Source organism: Morone saxatilis, unplaced genomic scaffold, assembly GCF_004916995.1.
Source record: "Morone saxatilis isolate NCDOM2014 unplaced genomic scaffold, NCSU_SB_2.0 Contig21, whole genome shotgun sequence".
NCBI classification, from domain to species: Eukaryota; Metazoa; Chordata; class Actinopteri; family Moronidae; genus Morone; species Morone saxatilis.
This window is the reverse complement of record NW_023339774.1, coordinates 19,751,587-19,762,239: the sequence shown is the minus strand read 5'-3', so window position 1 is coordinate 19,762,239 and position 10,653 is coordinate 19,751,587. Positions and strand designations below refer to the sequence as shown.

General features: G+C 41.2%; 1 protein-coding gene across 3 annotated transcripts in view; it reads right to left on the bottom strand.

Moving 5' to 3' along the window:
• lhfpl2a (LHFPL tetraspan subfamily member 2a) overlaps positions 1-10,653 on the bottom strand; it is a 39,949-nt gene that overhangs the window by 11,464 nt on the left and 17,832 nt on the right. The window contains exon 1 of one of the 3 annotated variants that reach the window (XM_035668531.1): positions 2,116-2,211. The exons of the other annotated variants lie outside the window; for them this stretch is intronic. The gene's annotated coding sequence lies outside the window, so the exon portion shown is untranslated. Of the gene's footprint in view, positions 1-2,115; positions 2,212-10,653 lie in introns of those variants that run through there. 3 annotated transcript variants of the gene reach the window in all.

Genomic DNA, 10,653 nt, shown 5'->3' with positions numbered 1-10,653 from the left:
CCCCAAAAAAAAAGTGTACGCAAGAAGGGAACTTCTCTCAACTGTTGGCCTTTTACAATGGAAAGGCTGAAGAGGAAATTCAGGATTAACTAATGATGAATGGTCGGTTAAAGATGGCCGATCGGTTCGCAGATTTATTTACAAACATTCACGCTAAAGTAAACATAACTAATAGCAGGGGTCTCAAACTCAAGTTGGCTCGGGGCCACTGCTGATATAATCTCATAGGAGGGTCACTTCAACGTTTAAGTACTACAAGAAAGGGCGATGTTCTGTTTTTCCATTACTAACAATATTGAACAAAAACATCATCTTTATTGTTTGCAGCCCAAAAAATGAATCTTGAGGGCCAAATTATATTATATTTTTTAGATTATGTCGCCAGAGGACAGCGAATGGAGGGCCACAAATGGCCCCTGAGCCGACAGTTCAAGATTCCTGGTCTACAGTCATGCTAGGCCCTCTGTAAAGCTGTACTTTAGCACAGTGGTGCTGAAAGCTAATGCTAACATGTTGATGTTTAGCAGGTAATGTTAACCATGTTAGCACACCTGAGGTTGATGGGAACATCACCAGTTTTAGGAAGGAATAGATGCTTTTCACAGCAGCTCTTTCGACATGAAATAGTTGGATAAACACAGGTGTAACCAATTATGTTAATTATTAGTATCATTGGTAACACCTGTGTTTTACCCGACTATTTCATGTCAAACTGGCTGCTGTTAAAAAGGTCTACTGTTTTAGTTGAATTGTTCTTTCTTGCAGGTCACAAATCAAAGTATACAAGATTTTAAAGTTTAGTCTGATGACGAGATGAATGTTTGCACCAGATTTCATGGCAATCCTTCCAATAGTTCTGGAAACCATTTACACAAAACCTCACAGTAGCACTGGAGAGAAAGTTAGAGGATCACTAAAGTCATTAGACTTCAGCCTCTGGGATTCATGAATATCTGCACCAAATTTCATGCTAATTCGGCCAATAATTGCCCAAGACATGTCATTAAAAGCCAAAAAAACCTCACGGTGGCACTACAGACTTCACGGCAATCCATCGACCAAAGCGGTGGGTTGACCACACACTGCCATCCTTACAGCCATGCTACTTCTATGGATAAAAAGCCTTGAGTACACAACTCCCAAGTCAAAGTGCCCACTCAGCCTTTCTCTTATCACAGCAACAAAAACAGCAGGAAACGCCTTTCTACGCCGCCACTGACAGGAAACAATCTACATATCTATGGGCATGCCATGACTAGAGTAACGCGTCGCCATGGAGAGTGTTTGTTTAGAGTTGGATGAGGGGTTTAGGGAGAGTTTAGGGAAGGTCTACATGCTGGAAAGGAGCGAGAGAGAGGGCGCGCTAAAGATAATCTACAACCTGTTAGGAAGCTGTCAGGAACAACTCAACCTCATCATTCTGTTAAATATTACCCAGAAAACATGCAGCTCTTTCCTTGACATTTCCAGCCCACACACCTCCCTCGCCTTACGTGACCCAACAGCAAGGCAATTTTAAAACAAAGGGAGTGCTTATAATCTGAGGATCTGTTTGAATGAAAAGCCCCTGCAGCTACTGAGAGGGGAATGCAGGAGATGATTGGTCACGGAGGACCCCTCAAATGCTAGTCCAGTCACACTTTCTTGTTTAATAACTGGATCCGTTTAAAGATAAAAACCACATGGTGGAAATCAGAGCAGCCTTACGGTTGCAATCACCAGGTCTGTGACAAACCACGTAAATCAATCAAATCCAGTAAAAGCACACTTGCTACGGGCATCCATGTGATTTTGTATGATTTCATAGCTCTTTTGTAGGCGTTACATGACAGAATAAGCCTCAGCCTTGTCATTATTTAAGGAAAATTGCAGGCTCTAACAGTAATAACAAAGGAGTTCATAGTCAGGTTTTCCACAGCCGTCTTTCCTAACACTTCTGCACATCTGCTGAGCATCCCGGAGCTCCGCAGCAAGGTTACAATTCAAAACCTAAAACATAATATTTACATCCCATTACATCAAACCTGGAGGCCAGCTGACAGTTCGTATGACCTCCAGGAGTCACCTCGGCGGAGTTTAATGAGAAGTTAATACAAAATAAGATAAGAGTCCAACCTGTCTCCATTAGTCTGATAGTCCAGCTCTCCTGGAGATGTGGCTCCTCTGCCTCTGACTCTCCTCCTCTGCTCACACACTTTAATGCCTCTCTCTCTCTCAGACTCTCCACTCCCAGGACCCTCCCCAAAGTCCCTCCTCCTCCTGGACCGCCACGTCTCCTCTGATTGGCCCGGGCCGACACTGGAGCCACACTTCTTTGAGAAGGGTCCACATGGTGGCCATATTTCAGTGCTGAATCTGGGTTAAAATAACAAGAGCTGGAGCTGCAGAGGGTCTCTCCTCTTTCTCACTCTCTTGGTCTCAGTTTCTCTCACCTCCTCGCTCTTGTTTTCATTGCTCTCTGCACCCTTTTAATCAGCCAAGGCCAACATCTTATTATCAGCCTAAATGCATTTTCACTTCCCGAACAGAAAAACAACGAAACCTCAGGTGCACACTATTAGGTGTACTTCTGTGAATAAGTGTGTTAATATGTTGTTGGATATACTCGTACAGTAAGGGGACTAGTTTAATACTTATATGTGTAAGTATGCTGGACATTAAGTGTATTTTAGGCTACAGAGCGACTTTATCTGTGTCATTTTGTTCTTAAATTATACTTAAAGCAACATTTAAAGTGTACTATTATTATTGTCATTTTGTGCCTAAACTTAAAATGAATTTACAAGTATACAACTTAAAGCAGTATTGGAAGTACTACTTAAGTAAAATTTTGAGGTAGTTGTACTTGTTTTCTGCTACTTCATACTTTTACTCTCTCTTAAAAAGATGTAAATGAGAATGCACACATTAATGCAACAATTATAATCCAATAACATAATATACTTTATTATATGAGGGGCCATACTTGCATAGTTTTTTTGGTACTTTAAGTACATTGTAATGTTAATAGTGTTGTATTTTTACTTAAGTTAAAGTTTGAATGCAGACTTTTACTTGTAAGTAAAAGATCTGAGTACTTCTTCCACCACTACTTTAAAGGATACTCTAAGTCATTACATAAAAAAAGCTTGTGTTCAGGTCTTTAAAATGTATTTCTTAAATAATAATGTAAACCTAAAAAAGTTAGTTTTTTTCAGCTACATGTATATTTTAAGTTTTCTTACAAAATCAAGAAGGCCTCACAACCTCCCTGTGAACCTTTGGCGACCCCTAGTGGTGGGAACACTGTTTCTGTGTTATTTTTAACATGAACTACAGTTTAAGGAAACTTTGGAGTACATAAAAGTATGCTTAGAAACAAAAATAGATGATGTAGTATCTAATGGATCTATTGCACTATTAATGTACCACCCAACTGACAGTATATTATAGAAAGTGATCTTACAAGTTACTGTTATTCAGTTTGTGGGTAAAGTTTACTCACACACACACACATAAAACTTAACTAATAACCAATACATCACACCTACATAGATCCTGTTACATCCTTCCAACAAATATCTGACTGCTAGATTAGATAGCTGCCTGGATGCCCAGTTAACTGCCTGATGGAGCAGATGGTTCACTGTCTGACTAATGGATTACCTTTCTGGCTGACGGGAGCCGAGCGTCCCAGGACTGCTTACAGCAGCACCGGGTGCAGTCAGCCAACACTGCAGTCAGCTACAGCGTTACGTCTGACTTTTTGTGTTCACTCACACAGGGGTAGACAAATTAGTTCCATATGAAGACGGAAAAGAAAGGAAAAAAAGGGGGGCCGACTGAAACAGGAAGAGGAGCCGATAGGCCAGGCTACTTAAAGGCAGCGTGGAAAAGCTGAGGAAGAGGCCTTTCTTATCAGTTTGAATGGCCATAACAGTTCAAATAAACAAGTTCCTTTTAACCTAGATGCATAGTTCCTGAAACTCATAAAACCTTTCCTTTGACTGTTCCAATTAAATCTCCATGTTGCTCATCTGACTGTGTTGTGAATTGGATTGGAAATTAATAAGTCATTTTAAACCACACAAAGTCTCCCTTTAAAACGTCTATCACCAAAACACACACTATATATATAATATTATATATAGCTACTAGTATAACGTGGTATATATGTATAGTATATATAGTTTTTTAAAATATATAATTATATATATATATATATTGTAGTATATATATAGTATACTATATATATATACATATATACGTATGTGTATATACATATATACATATATATATATATATACATACACACACACACATACACATACATACATATATACACTTTATTACCCAAAACTATTTAAACGATTAGGCGGAGGTAGACAAACATACACTTTCCATTTCTAGCCAACTGTCACTGCTGGACGTTATAATTTTTACAGCTGAATTGTTTTTTAATATTCAGGTTATACTTTACATACATGACCTCATGCTAAAAAGGCTAATGCTAACAGATTAGCAGTCTCACTAGTTGGTGATCCACGTAGAGATATAAATAAAGACCAGTTATTCTTGTACTGTGGAGCTAGTTAGTCCTGGTTTTTACTGTAATTTCCATCCAATAATAAGCCTGTTTGGTTGCTATTATCTTAGATTCTTTTTTTCACTTTTAATGTTACAAGAGAAACTTTTTTCAGGAATAACATGTGTTTGCAAACAACGCTATCTCAGGTAACACTGCTGGAGGGTAAACTTCCGCTTAATCCATTAAAGAGCAGGACAGAGCTGCTAACGTTAGCCTAAACTCTGATCAACGAGGCCTTTTTTAATGTAATTTATAATGTTTATTTATAATGTAACCTAGTTAATTAATGATGTGCTTCTTGTTCAGTTACTGCCATAAATACTAAACTAGTTAACTGAGCATGTTAACGTTTGCAGTTTACGTTACAGCAGGTAAACACTATTTAATCAATTTTTATCACTTTTGTTTTTTGGGTTTGAAAAGTTGATTAAAAAAAAAAGCTGAATTTATATATCTTACTACAGATCTGCGTACACATGCTTCAACATGTGGAGAAAGCTGGACGCACCCGCTGTGCTTAGTTACAGTTGCTGAGCTACGATTGGACAATCACTGTTTGAAGAAGGGGTTTAGGGAAATACTTCATCAATAAATAGTCAGCTACACTTTCTGTTTATATTCTCAGGAGCCAACCTGACTGTGAGAGGACCTGGTTCTCACATATTATGTTTTTGATTCAGAGATACAGATACAGACACTGACTGCACATCATTTAACAGACTAGCTGGCGGTGCTGCCTAAAGATTGGTCCGGGAGAGGTTTCTCTTGGCAGCCCCTCTCGGGGGCTCAGACGCAGCGCAGGACCCTCACATCAAAGACCAAAGGATCAGAAGAGACAGCAGAGAAAAGATCTTCAGCACATCCGCACACATGTACGCAGCAGACACATGCCAGGCTGAATCATCGTTCTCACGGGGGTTCGACAGAGCAATCGGCAAAATCTGGCCAGTTGGCTCGCTAGTGATTCATCTTCGCTTGTCAGACTGATCAATAGTATCTTGTAGATCTAAAGAAAGTGGATGAGTGTGAAGAAAAGCAGGGTGAAGCAGTCAGATAACGAAAGAAGGAAATCCACTTGACAGTTTTAGTTAAGCTGTGGATGAAGGTTTTTTATGGAGTTGCCTGAACATGGTAATCTTTTTGTTTTCTTACTTTGGTTTCAAACACCTTGTTTCAAACACCTTGTTTCAATAACATATAATGATAGATATTCTCAATTAAAGATATAATATATAACATTTTCTGCATTAAAATGTCTTTAAACACTAGTTATGTTATATATGTAGTTGAGTTGTGTGCTTACATTAACCCAAATATTCAAGTCATTTGATTGATTAACGCTCAATTCACTGGTCTCCTGTCAGCAGCATCAAGAAGCTGTCATAAATGTAGTTTTTATGCAGTGATAAACCACAGTTTTACCATCCACTGAAGTTATCAGAGAAACAAGCTGAGCTTAAAAGCAACATTCAGATTTACACAAAGTTTCCAGGAGCTTAAAGATATTTTCTATTGCGTCTCTATTGCTATTTCATATTATCTATAACACACATGAACACAGCCAAGCAGCACACACCAAACACCGGTTTGGAGTTCATACACATTTCTTGATCATGTAAAACAAAGCTATGAACATAAAAACAACAGAAACAGTCAAAGGTTTTGTGTCTGTGCACCTGTGACCTGGATATTCAGGAGTGCCAAAGCCCTACTTTGATAAAGCGGTCAGGACTGATATGAGTCAGGAAGGAACTGATTTCATACTACAGAAACCAAATGCTTGATTTTGGCTCGAGCCGTGATTCCCGGACATGCCTCGGATATCTCAATGAGGTTTTTATCTTCACGTGTTTTCAATCTGAGCTGAACGCCTGCACGCGTTACGTCACTCCACCATCCAGCCACCCCAAGAGGCTACGCAGGGTTCACGTTTAAAAAGCAGCTGCGGAAAGAAGATGGAAGATGGAATATTATGGAGTTTTCCAGTCGAGGGAAATAATAATGACAGCTCACTGTGAGGTGAAATCAGACTCTCTGGGGTGCTTAACAAATCTCTTGACAAGGAGAGGATCTGATAGCATACCTGCAGATGGGTGTAAACAATATACCCTTTCCTGTTTTAACAATAAAAATATGTCTCATGACCCAACAAAAAAAGGGCAACCTGAAAACAGATCTGGAGCAACAAATGGAGGTTTGGGGAGTCTTCACTGCTATACGTTCACTTCTGCGTGCAATCAGAGAAGCCCGAGCTCAGTTTGAATCCCACAGCTAAGACCATCTGGCCACTTCAAGGCCTTACGCAGCGTTAAGGCCCATCAACAGGCACATGGAGGCAGATGTTTAACATGCACACACAGGGGAAAGGCCTGCATACTGAGCACCATATATTTTCTAGCTTATAGCCTTGGATTGGGCTGGGTGTTGTTTGAAATGCTTTGAGACTTGTTTTTGTACCAAAATACTTTACTTTTAGAAATATTAACATCTTTTTCTATAGAAAACACACACAAGTTCTCTTATGTTAACTGTTGTCTCAACAAACGCAGCCATACAAGAACTTTTCCTGAATAAAAAAATCCAAAAGCAGCAAAACTTGGGTTTTAAATCACGAATCTGATCAAAAAGCCAGTTTTTAGTGTCAAAAGTTGGATACCCAGCACTAGTTCTACTCAGTAACCTAATTCAACACAACGGCAACAAGGCACCCTCTCTTTAAACAATTAAAATGCCTTTATTGACATGTCATGTTGAAGTTAGACCTAAAAACAAACTACAACACGTTTCAGCATCAAGTTTTTGTCAGGAAGCAGAAGTAAGGGCACTCATACGGACAAAAATCAGAGTACCAGCTCATTTCAGGCACAGAGTAAACTGAACTTGCTCAAAAGGAAAACATTTGAATGTAAATCTGCATCAAATGTTTTCTGCTGCAGCGCATCTTCACCGACAACCTCAACATCTTATTCACATATCTGACACCGATCCATTTATTTAATACGACAGCTGAGGGCAGGAGACACAGATACATTCCCCCAGCGAGGTCACGCCACATCATTTTTATCCATTATGCTCTTGTCAACGATGGTTGTACTACAGCATATCTTAGTGTGGGAGAGTTATCTCTGCGGCACATTCGCTAATTTATGAACTTTCTGGGGAGTACCGCTGGAGCGTAAACACACGGATGTGTTGAAGGTGAGGAAATCCCAACACTGAGCTCCGGGGGGAAGCGGGACGGGAGCGTGGGAAAGAGAGAAGGAGGGAAAAGGAATAATGGCGCAGAGACCTGAGAGTGTTGAACAGATCCCACAGCTTGTGGTCAGTAGGGAGTACACCTGCGAGAGGTGTGGAGCTAACATGTCGGTCACAGAGGCACCGAGGACTTATAACACCTCTGAGTGAGAGGAGGAACTGTGGAGAAACAAGCAGTCTGAGGGGAAAAAGAAAACAATTTCACCTATCCCAGGAGTCTTTTTACCCCAAATACAAACATAGAACATAATAAAAACACAGCATAGCCGCTGACACATGAACACATGTGGGCCTGGGCACACAAAACATGCAACACCTTCATTTAATCTCGGTGCGAGTGGTCAACTGCTTCCCACTGGAAACATCTGTTTATACAATCTGACTGACTGGGTGTCAGTCTGGTTTGAGCGGTGAGGTGTAGCAGGAGTCACTGCGGTAGGAGGAACGGGGGGTGGGGGTAATTCTTCATCTGTGAGTCCGAGGAGGAAGGCGGAGGTCAACAATCACTCATCTTCTCATATTGAACATAACAGCCTTCGCATGGCGAGCTCACACCACGAGGGTTAAGGGGGTGATGGAAAACAAAGACCATCTGACATATCGCAGCCTGGCCCTCAAAGTGGGTGGCCAAATCGGACAGCCGCAAGACAGGGAGGGGTTCACTGGATAGCCATCTTGTGGAAAGTTTCTGTGCTGTTGGTCTGACTCACTGGTCTGTATGGCATCTCTGAGCAGACAAATACCAGCTCTTACTGTTTGAGCAGAGGATCAAAGAGGTTGAGGAACAGCAACAAAACCGAGATAACATCCATCACAATGCCACAGTGCTCTCAGAGAGTGATAACAACAGAGCAACAATCACCACTGTTTGTTTGCAGGTTGCTGTGTGACCCTACAAACACTCCAATGTGTCACTCCTAGTGTCCTTTCTTAAATAGATAGTTAAAGGACCAGTGTGTGGGATTTAGTGGCATTTAGCAGTGTACCCCCTCGCATCACCCTACCGTTCCAAGCATGTAGTAGAAACTACAGTGGCCACGAAACCTTCTTCACAGACAGTGTTTGGTTTGTCCATTCTGGGCTACTGTAGAGAAATATGGTTCAACATGGCGGCCTTCATGGAAGAGGACCCGCTCTCTCTGTAGAAAACAGCTCATTCTAAAGATAACGTAAACAAAAAACCCACAACAGTTCTTATTTTCAAGTGATTATACACTAATAAAAACATAGCTATGAATATTATATTCAATTTCTGCTAATAGAGCATCCTAAATGTTACACACTAGACGCCATTGCTGTCATTACATCATTATCAGGTCAAAATCTTAATTTGCCCAGCATTTATGTGCCTACAGAGCTGCTAGCATGGTTGTAGACTCTTAGTCTGGTTAAGAAACATATTTACCTGTTCAAGCAGCCGCCTAACTACAAATCTTATGTTATTGGTGTTTAAACATCCTTCCATACAGCACTTGGTTTAGTTTAATTTTGAGAAATATACCTAAGTGCTAAGAAAATGAAAATATTCAACAAGGTGAAATATCACTTTAAGACATTTGGGGCTACATTCTTCACACCTATTTGCTCTGGCTGCTGAGGCCTGACCGCTGATGGACTGGAGGAGCCCTGAGGAGCCCCAACACTTCTCCTTAGTTTCCCACTGTTAGAGAGCTGCAGAGTTTGGGGGCCCTCAGGCCTAACACTGTCTCCATTATGCTTAACCATTTCCAGCCCCACCTTAGCCCTTCAAACAGCCCCGGGGACCATAAACACAGGGGGGTCACAGAAGAAAAAGTCCTTCCACTTCAATCCCCATGCTTCTGTTTTCCAAGCCAGACTCAGGAAGTCGGTCTCTCTGCTGAGTTGGGTGTATGGTATTTGGCCCTCTTCTCTGGGGGGTTAAAAGCATTGTTCTCACTGTGTTTTGTGCTTGGGATGAGTGCAGTTTAATCCTAACTTCCCTGTGGCTCTGACACAAATTCTCCTGCAAACCCGAGACCTCGCTGGCTTCTTTATCCCCTACGCCCCTGGGGGCAGAGCCGTAGCTGTTGTGGGCACTCCAAGCTAAAACCCGATACCCTCCTCAAAATCAAAAGTAAGCACTGCTGAGGAACGTTGGCACCGGATCCTCTCGAGTTTCACATAATAAAAAGTATCAGGTGATATCATCCCCGGCTCTCGGGCTCTTGGCAAATCACGCCAAACGGCATGTGTAGGAGGTGAGGAGACGAGGGATGGAGACAAATGAGGGGAGAAGCTGAGTGAAAAGGAGACGCTGAGGACAAGGAGAAGAGGTGGGAAGCTGAGAAATGAAGAAGCGTGTTGCTATTGTCAGGCTGGCTTCGGGGGAGTAAAGTGAGATGTGTAAGGGCTTTCACTTGAGGACAAAGAGATGAGTGTTGGAAGAGTCACGCTTTTCTTATAAAACCTCACAAAAAACCTGTCCCAAAACACAGCACAGCACCAAGTATCCTGTAGACACAATAGGAGCTGACACAGGCAGGATACATAAAAACTAATATTTCATATTTCTGGAATAAACGAGTCCGAGACATCCTCAGATAAAAGCTGACGGTGTTTAGACAAAAGCAGAAATATATGAGTTTTTTTTTTCCAACTTCCTGGTAATAAATAAGAGTGTTTGATCCTCATAGATTTAATTTTAAGATTTAACCTCAGTAGCGGCTCGTTCCCGCTGATGTGTCCAGTATGGAGACAAAAGGACGTTGAGTCAAAAAGTACGAGATAACAGGAAGCGGAGCGCTGACATGAAGTCTCACTATTTTAGGAGCAAAATGACAAACGATTATTCTGTTTATTATCATACAGAG